Below are 12,018 nucleotides of genomic sequence, written 5' to 3'. Positions count from 1 at the left end.
GTGGAACATGCTAATAATCTTAGCTTCTGAAGATGATGAGGTAGGAAAATGAGGATGCAAGGCCACCCTAAGCTACACACTGATTTCCAAGGCAGCACAAGGCAACCTAGCAAAACAAAACAAAAACCATACAAGGTGAGCTCATTCCTGTATTAGAAGACAGAGACAGGAGGATCAAAAATTCAGGTCATCCTCAGCTATGTAGTGAGTTCTAAGCCAGCCTGGGTTTCATGAGACCCAATCTCCAAAAAGAAAATGGAGAGGCACGTTTCAATCTCAAGTTTGCTATTCATGAGTAGAATGACTTTTTTTTAAAAAGTCTATCTCAGGGGGCTGGAGAGATGGCTCAGAGGTTAAGAACACTCACTGTTCTTCCAAAGGTCCTGAGTTCAATTCCCAGCAACCACATGGTGGCTCAAAACCATCTATAGTAAGATCTGGTGTAAATGCAGAATGTTGTATAAATAATAATAAATAAATCTTTAAAAAAAAAAAAAGTCTATCTCGGGACTGATGTGTTCATAAAATATAAAAGGTAGCTTCTAACATAGTTTATCTCAAATGCTGAGGACTGACCATAACAGAACATATCACGAGCTCAGTGTATTGTAAATTATCACCCATGAACCTGAGAGAGCTTTCAAGCTAGAGAGGAACAAAGCTGGTCTTCTACTTACCAAAATCTGCTTTTGATTTTAGGAATCTACAGTTTCCAATATGAATGGGAAAAAATACTAACAAGTATGACCCAAGATCTTCTACACAGGTAACCAATTTCTCAAGATCTGTTTTGAAGCCAAACCTGACAGTATAGGCCTTAATCCCAACTCCCTGGAAAGCTGAGGCAGAATTGCAAGTTCAAGGTCCATCTGAGCTACAGAGGGAGTTCAAAGCCAGCCTAGGATACTTAGTAAGACTCTGGCTCAAAATAAAAAGCTAAAAGAAGGCTGGGGATGTAGGCCAAGAGTCTCTAGGTCAATAGCAGTACCACAAAATGAGGAAGAGAAGGTGGAGGAGAAGAAAGAAGAAAAGGAGGAAGAAGAGGAGGAAACTCTTTTGAGAAAGGGTCTTTGATGCTTGCTAGAACAATGGCAGCATGGGAAGAGGAGTAATTCTAAATACTTGAGAGCAAAAGAATTGTTCTTGTTATTCAATTGTGTCAACTACAGAGTTCAAATTAGTGTAAGTTTTATGAGATGTATGCATGTAATAAACAGGTATGCATACACTCAAATTGAAACTAAAATGAACCATAACTCTCTCTGAAAAAAGGCACCTATATCCTAAAAATCAGAACCTTAATTTCATTCAGCTGGAATTAATCTTACAACTAAGAGAGTACTTCTTCAGGTTTTCCTACATTTTATGAGAAGGAAAACCAGAGCTTGAAAGTAAATATCATAAGCAAAGCTTAATAGCCTTGCCCATCAGTCTCAACCTGTTTATTTTTAGGTATCTAGAAACCATGATGAGCAAATTTGCTCTAAGATACATCCGTATCTGAACAGCATCCCCTCTGTATAATCCTTGTTTCTATTCTTCTCTTTTCTAATTCAATTCTGTTTGGTTTCTAAGTTAAGAAGTGTGTTTCATTTGCATAAATGGTAACTATTCTGAGATACTATTCATGACTATACATTTGAATTCTCTAGAGTACCATTCATAACTTCAAATGAAACAGAAAAAAAAAACAAAAAACATTGATTCAACCTTAATGGTGACTAAGATGTGAGTGATGCTAATGTTATACTACCGTGAAGCAAGGAGTCCAATCTCCAGCCCCAGGACAGCTATGGAAACGGCTCAATGCAAAGTCATCATCCTGATTAAAACATCATAGTTTTGGGGTGATTTTTTTGTTGTTCAATTTTGTGGGTTTTTGTTTTATTCACACATACCTATGTGTTTCTAAGTGTAAGACACCAGAAGAAGGTATCAGATTCTCTAAAGCTAGAGAGACAGTGAGGCCCAGTTGTGGGTGACAGGGATGGAACTGGGGTCCTCTAGAAGAGCAATAAGCACTCTTAACGTCCAAGCCAGACCTCCAGTCCTTGGACTGCACAGTGCTTGAATACAAACATTGTAGATGACAATGTCAGCTGCAAGTCGTGCAAAACATATGTAAGTTCTTGCTATGCTGGCAAACATGTCCGACCTTAGTTTTCCAGAAATGTGCAGCTTTCAGTGTATTATCTCCCCAGTGCAGTCTAATTGACACCATCAGGGGAAAATGTGACTCTACCAAGCACAACAAACCTGAGTTCTATCCCCAGAACCTACACAGAAGAGATCAGACTCCTGCAAGTTGTCCTGTGGCCTCCATATGTGCACTACAGCACACACATGCCCACACCACAAAAATAAAAACGTAAAAGACAATATTGCTTGAAAATGTTTATGTGTGTATTTACTTGGAGACAGGGTCTCACTATGTAACCCTGGCTGGCTTGGAACTCAGAGATCTGCCTGCTTTTGCTTCCCACGTGCTGACATTGAAGACATGTACCACCATGCCCAGATTGTTTTTCTTTAAAAAATTATTCTTAAAAACTGGGTTTAGGGCTGGAGAGATGGCTCAGATGTTAAGAGCACTGGCTGCTATTCCAAAGATCCTGAATTCAATTCCCAGCAACCACATGATGGCGCACAACCATCTATCGTGAGATCTGGTGCCCTCCTCTGGAGGGCAGGTGTACATGCAGGCAGAATGCTGTATACATAATTAAAAAAAAAAAAAAAAAGTTAAAAAAACATAACTGAAACTGTGTTTAATCAGAGGCGATGTGGTGCATGCCTATAATCCCAGCACTCAGGGAGGCAGAGGCTGGCAGATCGATTGAGTCCAAGACAGCCAAGGCTACACAGAGAAACCCTGTCTTGGAAAAAAACAAAACAAACAAACAAAACAAAACTGGGTTTAGAGCTGGGCATGGTGTTGTACACTTTTACTCCCAGAACTCAAGAGGCAGAGGCAGGCAGATCTCTGTGAGTTCAAGGCCAGACTGGTCTATAAAGAGAATCCAGGACAGCCAGGGCTACATACAGAAAAAAACAAAAAATATAACTTGAAAAATAAATAAATTTTTATATAACTATAAACAAATATACATGCTATATAAATATTTCTTATAAATATCTGTGTATATATGTGTACATACATTTTTTTAAAATTTTTTTTTTGAGGGTTGGAGTAATGGCTCAGCAGTTAAAAGCACTTGTTGCTCTCATAGAGGACCCAGAGCCTAAATGGTAGCTCACAATTATCTGTAACTCCACATCTGAGGGTCTGATACTCCCTTCTGACTCCATGGGCATGAGCATACAATTACTGTAGTCAAAAGACATAAACGGGCTGGAGAGATGGCTCAGCGGTTAGGAGCACTGGCTGCTCTTTCAGAGGACCCAGGTTCAATTCCCAGCACCCACATGGCAGCTCACAACTGTCTGTAACTCCAAGATCTGACACCCTCACACAGACACACATACAGGCAAAACATCAATGCACATAAAATAAAAGTAAATGAATTATATAAAAACAAGTGTTAAAAAAAAAACACATATACATAAGATAATAAATCTTTTTTTTTTATGTTTTTGGGTTTTTTGGGGTTTTTTTGTTTGTTTGTTTTGTTGAGACAGGGTTTCTCTGTGTAGCCTTGGCTGATTTGGAATTCACTCTGTAGTCCAGGCTGGCCTCAAACTAATAGAGATCTGCCTGCCTCTGCCTCCTAAGCACTGAAATTAAAATGCATGCACCACGACTACCTGGCTATGTGATGGTTAGTTTCAATTGTAGAATCACCTCAGAAGAAAATGTCAAGGAAAGACTGTCTAGGGGACATGGAGAGATGGCTCAGAGGTTAAGAACACTCCAAAGGTCCGAAGTTTAATTCCCAGCACCACAGGGTGGTTCATAACCATCTATAGTGAGATCTGGTGCCCTCTTCTGGCATGCAGGCAGAACACTGTATAAACAGGAAAGACATGTCTAGGATGACCTGTGGGTATGTCTGTAAGGAATTGTTCTGATTGCATTAACTGAAGTGGAAAAGACTCAGCCTACTGTGGGTGGCAACATTCCCTGGCTTTGCGTCCTGTCCTGTGCAAGAAAGAGAAAATGAACTAAGCAATGGAAGCATGAATGCATTCACTCTCTCTGCTCTGCCTGGGGAAGTGACTAGCTGCTTCAAACTCCTGCCCCACTAGATCATGAGCTGGAATTGTGAGCCAAATGTAAAACCTTTCTCCCCTCAGCCACTTTCCGTCAGGCTATTCCATTATAGCAGCAGCAATGAAACATGTTCAGTCAGAGACTGAACTGGGTCCTCAGGTATGACAGCAAGAGCCTTTACACAGGAAGGCCCTACTGTTTTTTAGAGTTATAAAGTATCTAAGCAGGGACAGCAAAAGATAGATCTTAGCCAGAAAGCTCAAACTTCAGTTAAGAAGAATCGTTTTTGTTTTTTTTAAGATTTATTTACTATTTATACAACATTCTGCCTACACACCAGATCTTACTATAGATGGTTATGAGTCACCATGTGGTTGCTGGAATTGAACTCAGGACGTTTGGAAGAACTGTGAGTGTTCTTAACCTCTGAGCCATCTCTCCAGCCCGAAGAATCAAGTTTTTAAAAACCCAATTCCGGTTGATCTTTAGGCCTGAAGCTTTTCTGAGTCTTTCATTCATAAAAATAATAGTGTCCTAGCTCTTTACTCTATCTAATCTTAATCAATGATAAGAAATTGAATCTACATAGATCTGCATAAATAATTCAGCTATCTGTACTGCTCCAATATATTTTAACTTGATAAAATAAAATCTGACCAGAATAAAAATAATGTGGCCATTTTAAAGTTGTCAGTTCCTGATTTCCCTCAATTTCTTTTCTCATCCAAAGACAGGGGGCCTATAACCAGAAAGAAGGAACAGTCGCCAAGCATCCATCTCAGGACGTCTGCACTCACTTCCTTCTATTGGCCGCCAAGCTAGCCTGCTAACTCAGTGGTTTTCTTTCAACTGGGACAAACTGGCTCTCCAATGTTGCTGTAACAATGTCTGGGTGTCACACTGCGGGGGAGGGGATGTCACACCACTACTGGCACCTAGTAGGGTACAAACAGGAGACTGTTTAAATTTCTAATCTGACCATGAAATGGAATTAAGAGAAACCCACACAAAGAAAGTTAGAGAAGCCAGACCCGGTGGTGCAGGATGTCAAGAGGCTGAGGCAGAAAGATCAAGAATTCAAGACTGGCCTGGGCTACATAGTGAGACCCTACCACATAAACAAAACCACAAAAAAAGAATAAAACAGAAGGATGTAAATGAACACATAAATAAATTAACGAAGAAAAAATAAAACAAAGTAATTAGCTTGTTTTTAGTAGTTAGCACTTACTAAACTTATATGCTATACACTGACCATAAAAAAGCGAACAACAAAGTTGGGTAGTGGTGGTGGCCTTTAAACCCAGCCCTTAAGAGGCAGAGGGAGAGGCAGGCAGATCTCTATGGGTCTGAGGACAGCCTGGTCTACACATAGGGAGTTCTAAGACAGTCAACCTACATACATAGTGAGACTCAGTCTCAAAAAAAAAAAAAAAAAAAAAAAAAAAGGCTGGGGATGTGGCTCTGTGGTATGGCTCTTGCCTAGCCTAGCTTGTATGAGGTCCTGAGTTCAACTTCCATTAAAAAAACAACCTGGCATGGTAGCTCAAGCCTTTAATCACAGCACTCAGGATCCAGAAGCAGGCGGATGGATATCTATAAGTTCAAGGCCAGTCTGGTCTACAAAGTGAGTTAAGGACATCCAGGGCTACACAGAGAAACCCTGTCTTGAAAAACCAAAAAGAAAGCTAGAAAGCGAGAGAACAGCATTAAATCCTGTCCTTAAGAAGCACATAGTAAGCTAGCCATGGTGAGTTCAGGACAGCTAAGGCTACAAAGAGAAACCTGTCTCAAAAAACAAAACAAACCCCCCCCCCCAAAAAAAAGCATGAAGTAGGCCAGGTGTGATGGTGCATGTCTTTGATCCCAGCACTTGGGAGGCAGATACTGTAGATTCTGAGTTCCAGGATAGTCAATGCTACAGAAAAACTCAATCTTGTATCTTGGGGGAAAAAAAGAAGCAGCAGGAGCAGCAGCACACAGACAGAGAACACAATTTTGTACCTTATATGACTTTGGGGGGGGGGAGGCTAATAATTTTTTTTAAATAATATAATTACATCATCTCCTCCTTCCTTTCCTTTCTCCAAACTCTTCAAACACCTTCTGTGGCACACACACACACACACACACACACACACACACACACACACACCACGATAAATAGGAGATAAACAACCCTTAACCTGGCTCTGTACTGACATCAGCACTCCTACTTAATAAGCATATTTTTCATGGAAAATCCTCATATGACCAGTTTGAAGCTCTGCTCTTTAGGAATTACAGACATAAAAGAAATATATAACATGGGTTACCTGACTTGAATTTTTGTGTTGCTGTTTGTTTTCCAGACAAGATCTCACCATGTAGCCCTGGCTGTCCTGGAACTATGTGGACCAGGCTGGCCTCAAACTCAGAGATCCTTCTGCCTCTGCCTCCTAGGTGCTGGGATTAAAAGCATGAGCCACTAAGTCTAGTGAACCTGTAGAATCTACTCAGAATTGCAAGCATATCTTAGAATACAGCATGCTAGTTCACTGTCTTACAATTATTGTCAATAGTATCAGCACTTCATGAATTGGAAGAAATGGGGAGTCTAGATAAAAATCGTTTCTATTCCCTAGTCCAACCCCACAACTATTCCACTTGCAACTTTCAATCCACCACTCCACACCCTCTCTACATGCCAGTGAAAGTCTTCCTACCAAACACTACGGAGCCATTCAAACAGGAGGATGAAGTGAAGTCTTCCAACACAGTGGTTCCATAGTCTTCTGAGGAACAAAAGTCTTAAAACCTATGTTGCCCTGGGTATTCTTACAAAGAGAAGAAGGTATCTTTCATTGTCAAACAACAAACTTCATTCTATAGCAGAGGTAGCTCAGAAAAGCTAAGAGAGCAAACAGTGTCACTGAGGATGTAGCTTAACTGGTCGAGGGCTTGCCTCCATGCACTGAGGTCCTGGATTCAATCCCCAATACCACCAACACTGGAAACAGTGGCACAAGCCTCTAGACCCAGAACTTGGGAGTGGAGGTGAAAGGATCAAGCAAGGCTGAGGGCTAGAGAATAACTCAGTGATTAGGAGCACTCACTGGATGTTCCTCTAGAGGACTGGGTTCAGTTCCCAGCACCTACATGGCAGCTCACAACTGTTTGTAGCTTCAGGGAATCCATGGCAACAGGCATGTACATGGTGCACATATATATGCACGAGGGCAAAACATCCACACACAGAAGAGTTCAAAGTCATCCTCAGCTACATACCTAATTCCAGGCAAGTCTGTGCTACAAGAGACTTTGTCTCAACACACCAGGAAAAAGAAAAATTTGACCCAAATTCTATTTACTAGTGATTATCCCATATTACACTAAGCACCTCCCCTAAAGAAAAAAAGAAACAAACAAACAAACAAAAACAGCTCTAAAAACAGCTTTTTGCAAGCACAAATCGTTCTCTGAGTGTACAGAAAAGGTACTATTTCTCTCAATAGCTATACAAAATAAAAAGAGCAAAGAACCTATAAACTATTATTTATAAAGGAGGGGGCAAAGAGGGCTGGTGATGTAACTCAGCTGCAAAGTGCATCTGCTTGGCAGACACAATGGGGTTCCATTAGCAACACCACAAATAAAGAGAAAGTGGAGGGGGTCATTTTACCTTTTCAAAACAAGCACAGAGAAAGTACTAAAAGATATATTTTGGTACCTAAAACGCCCATTAACGTCACAGAAAAAAAAGCTTTCTAAATAACACTACTTTTCAGATACTGAAATCAACTTTGCTGTACAACATTCGCTATGTGAGTATCTTGTTTGCATGTCCACATGTGCAGTATGCATGGTGGCTGTCTGAGATCAGAAGAGGGAATCAGATCCTCTGCAAGTGGAGCCACACATACTCACACACAGATATATACATATACTGACAATTGAAAATAAAATATAAAAGAAGACTTAAGGGAGCCGGGCATGGTGACACACACTTGTGATCCCAGCACTCAGGGAGGCAGAGGCAGGCGGATCTCTGTGAGTTTGAGGCCAGCCTGATCTACAAAGCAAGTCTGTGACAGCCAAGTCTACACAGAGAAACCCAGTCTTGAAGAAAAAAAAAAAAAAAAAAAGACTTAAGATGGCTCTGCAGTTAAGGGCACTTGTTGCTCTCTCTCACAGAGGACCCAAGTTATCGACACCCATTTGGTGATTCACAGCCATTAAAAAAAAAGTTAAATGTCAAAACCCAAGCGGGGCCTGGTAATACCCCATATCTGTAATCCAACATTTGGGAGTCTGGCGAAGAAAGACAGCGCAGTCAAAGTAAGCCTGAGTTACACAGGAAGACCCAGACTCAACAAAAATAAACAAAAAAATTAATGCAACATTAAGAAGAAAATAATTAACAACATAGATACAAAATGTCCAAAGACATCATATGTTTCAAGTGATGGTGGCTTTGCATCCTCTAATAGCAAAGTCAGATTAGGTACAGTTAAAATTTAGACAAAGACTGGAAAGTATGGTGGGAAAAATGAACCCACAGTGATAACTCGATAAAATGTTCCTTAAACACTTATCTTAGAGGATTTAAGACTTAAAGTTACTTCATTCTGGATTCTAGACTCTACAAGACCATTCTCAGAGACCAGCCAATTCAATGGCCTGTTTCTGGGCAAGCCTCCCACACGGCCCAGGACAGTCCTTAAAGCGCTCTGACAGGAAGCAGGGTTTGGAAGTTCTTTCCTTCCTTCCTTCTTTAGCTGCTGCTTTTCTGGTTTTAGAATTTCAAACAAAGAAAATACATATTGGCTCCACAGCTAAGAAACGCCCTCTTTCTCAGCAACTTCCTCCTCCAGTTTTCCTCCCCACCACTGACATAGGAGAACAATGCCCACAGCTGGACCCACTATTTTGATTAAGCCAAAGCTCTCCAGCTTTAGAAAACTTAAGGCCTATGGTACCCAATCACCTCCTACTCAAAGTCCACTGTCTTCACTCATCTAAAAGATAAGCAGAGCACAAAGAACGAAGTGCTACACTTAAGCACAGGCAGGCTATGGGGACTTTCACCCCAAGGAACCCAAAGAAATTTAAACTAACAAATGGGCAATGTCTCCCTCCCAATAAAACGGATGCCTCCTTACAGAGGCGAGAAAGACTGAGACGGCACCACCCTGACACAAAACTCGAGCCTATACCCCAGAAGCCTGCGAACTTTCTTCCGCAGGACACCTGCGTGGAACCCAAACTGAATTTTCTGCTGTTCTGACACACTTCGAACTGACTTTTAACACTTAGAAATGGCCCTTTCGAGGTCACAGAGTAAGAAAAGGGGATGGACTTATAACTAATAACCCTGAGCTCAAGACCTAGCCAGTCTCCACACTAGAAGTGAGCTCAGATCTCTGGGCTAGACCCCTCCCTCCAAGTCTGACAGAGCAAACTCAAGAGAGCCTTGACTTACCCCTACCCCGGGTGCTTCCCAGAGAAAACCCCCGCAATTAGTAAGCGCCGCACGTTACCGTGTTGCCCCGAGCAAGCTAACTTCTCTAAAACTTGGCTTCCTCACCCGTAAACTTGCAAGAAGAGCTGGAAAAACTAAACAAGACCGTAGAGCTGAGGTTCGGCGCACAGTAGGACGACCGTTAACATTCTTCTCGGCTTTCTTCCTCTTCGGTGCTGGGCTTACACGGCAACAGTAACCCCAAAGGCTCCAAGGATTTCCTCATCATCTCTGAACCACGGTATAAAACTTCCTCATCCCAAAGGACCAAGGGACCTGGCCCTACCCGGTCACGATCTGGGTAGCACCCATGCTTTGGTACAAGTGGCCCCGTGAGCCAACCCTCCGCTCTCCCCAACTCATCCTGTGCACACGTGCACACTTACACGGAGTCCTAACAACCCCCAGGGAGTAGGCCAGGGACCTCGGGGAGCACCTCAATGACTTCACGGCCCAAGTACGGAAACTGAGGCTCGGCCTGGCCAAGAACTTGTCTAAGTGCTCGGGAAACTGCTGGGACCCAATTCACGTACTCCTGCGAGGTCTTTTCACAAAGGGTAAACTGAGGCCCAAAGACGGAAGTGACTTGTGAGTTCGAGGGCAGGGCCACGGGTCGTCACACTTTCGCCGACCCCTCTAAAGTCTCCGAAGGGGACTCCGGCTCACCCCCGCCCCGAGGGGTGACAGCGCGCGAGCCGTGGCGGCGCCGGCCGGAGCGGACACCGGCTCTGCCCCGGACTCCGCAGGGCCGGCCGGGCCGAGGCTCCCGCCCCGCAGCCGGGCGCGCCCGGGGGGACTTGTTGCTCACCTGACCTCGCGCGGTCGCCCTCAGCGACATGAAGGGCTGTCCAGCGCGGCCCGTGTCCCCGCGGAGTGCGCCCCGGCCCACCGCTCCGCGGACCGCTACCCGGCCCGACGCCCCCCTCAGCGCGCAACGCCCCCAGCCGCACTCCACCGGCCTGCATCCGCCATTACGTGATTTCCCCGCCCCGGGACGCAGCCACACCCCGACGACCGTCCTGATTGGCTCCCTGCCCCACCCGCCCTGGGCTTCCCGCTATCCCATTGGTCCCGACCGATGCCAGTTAACTAAGTACGCAAAAGACGTATTCAAAGGCAGCGTCCCGGGAACTCCACCCGAGCGACTTCCGCAATCGGAGTAAACAGAGGCGAGGCCGAACCAAGTGGAGTGGAGGTGGGAGTAAGGGTAAGTCGAGGCCCGAGGTCGAGGAGAAAAAGGTCAGCTAAGAAAGTAAGAGACTTCATCTAACGCGTATTCAAAGGCGAGTTATTTTATTAGAGTCCAGAGAGCCAGTACTTCAGTGTGTGAGGAACGGGCCGGGCCTGTGAACTTTCTGGGGACACCCCTCAAGTTGCGGATAGTTTCGTCCCTTCACGCCTTGTCCCAGGCGGGACCGAAAGTCGGGTGGGGGGAGAGTGAGTCACAGGCTCCAGCTCGCCCCACAGGGTAGGTACCCGGGAGCAGCTCGGTTCCTGAGCTGGGGAGCTAGTTCGGAGCCACTGTCAGGTGACCGGACGCCTGTCACTTCACTCTGCAGCTTCAGACAACTCCTGCCTGCCTAGCTCTCACTTTTTTCTACGAAACAGGCGTAGTAGGCCCAGTCAGACCTTCCGGTCCATGGAGGACGGACGCCCTGGTGGCTTGTTGCCTACAAAATGCTGCCGCTGGGCGACATTGTGACGCATCCATTTCAGCACCTTGGGTGTTCTAGAGCAATGCAATAGCTCTGTGACAGCCATGTCAGGCCCCTTTGCAGTGTACTGAACTCTTTGAAAAGGGTGTTGAGGGGCCGGGAGGGGAGGGAAGGATGACACAGCTCAGTCAGTAAAGTGCCGCCTTGAAAGCTTGAGGACCTGAGTTCTAGAACTCAGATTCAAAACAAAGCAAAGCGTTAAGAGGCCCGATAATGCAGACCCGTAATACCAGCGCCGGGGAGGCAGAGACAGGCAGATCTCTAGAGCTCACGGCCCCAGCCAGCCTAGCCTCCAGTGTAGGCCAACGAGAGACCCGGCTACAAAAACCAAGGTAGAACTTGCCTGAAGAACAGGCTGGCCTGCGCGTGTACAGCCTAACATACAAGACGCCATGTACACACAACACCCTGAACTCAGCGCCTGAGAGCGCCGTTGGCTAACAACTGTGTATAACTCCAAGATCTGACACCCTCGCACAGACATACATGCAGGCAAAACACAATGCATATAAAATAAAGATAAATTATTTTTATCTAATTAGATTTCTTTTGTTATTAATTAAAATTTATTCACTTTCTATTCCCAGCTGTAGCCCCCTCCCTTGGTCCCTCTGTCCCTTGCCCCTCCCCCA

General features: G+C 44.4%; 1 protein-coding gene across 2 annotated transcripts in view; it reads right to left on the bottom strand.

The window, feature by feature from the left end:
• Positions 1-10,652, bottom strand: part of Wasf2 (WASP family member 2) — a 65,259-nt gene extending 54,607 nt beyond the window's left edge. For both annotated transcript variants that reach the window (XM_055611005.1, XM_055611004.1), the window contains exon 1: positions 10,480-10,652. The gene's annotated coding sequence lies outside the window, so the exon portion shown is untranslated. The remainder of the gene's footprint in view (positions 1-10,479) is intronic.
• Positions 10,653-12,018: the final 1,366 nt, after the last annotated feature.

Source organism: Psammomys obesus, unplaced genomic scaffold (assembly GCF_907164565.1).
Source record: "Psammomys obesus unplaced genomic scaffold, mPsaObe1.curated_primary_1811, whole genome shotgun sequence".
Lineage (NCBI taxonomy): Eukaryota > Metazoa > Chordata > Mammalia > Rodentia > Muridae > Psammomys > Psammomys obesus.
This window is presented reverse-complemented; position numbering and strand designations above follow the sequence as displayed.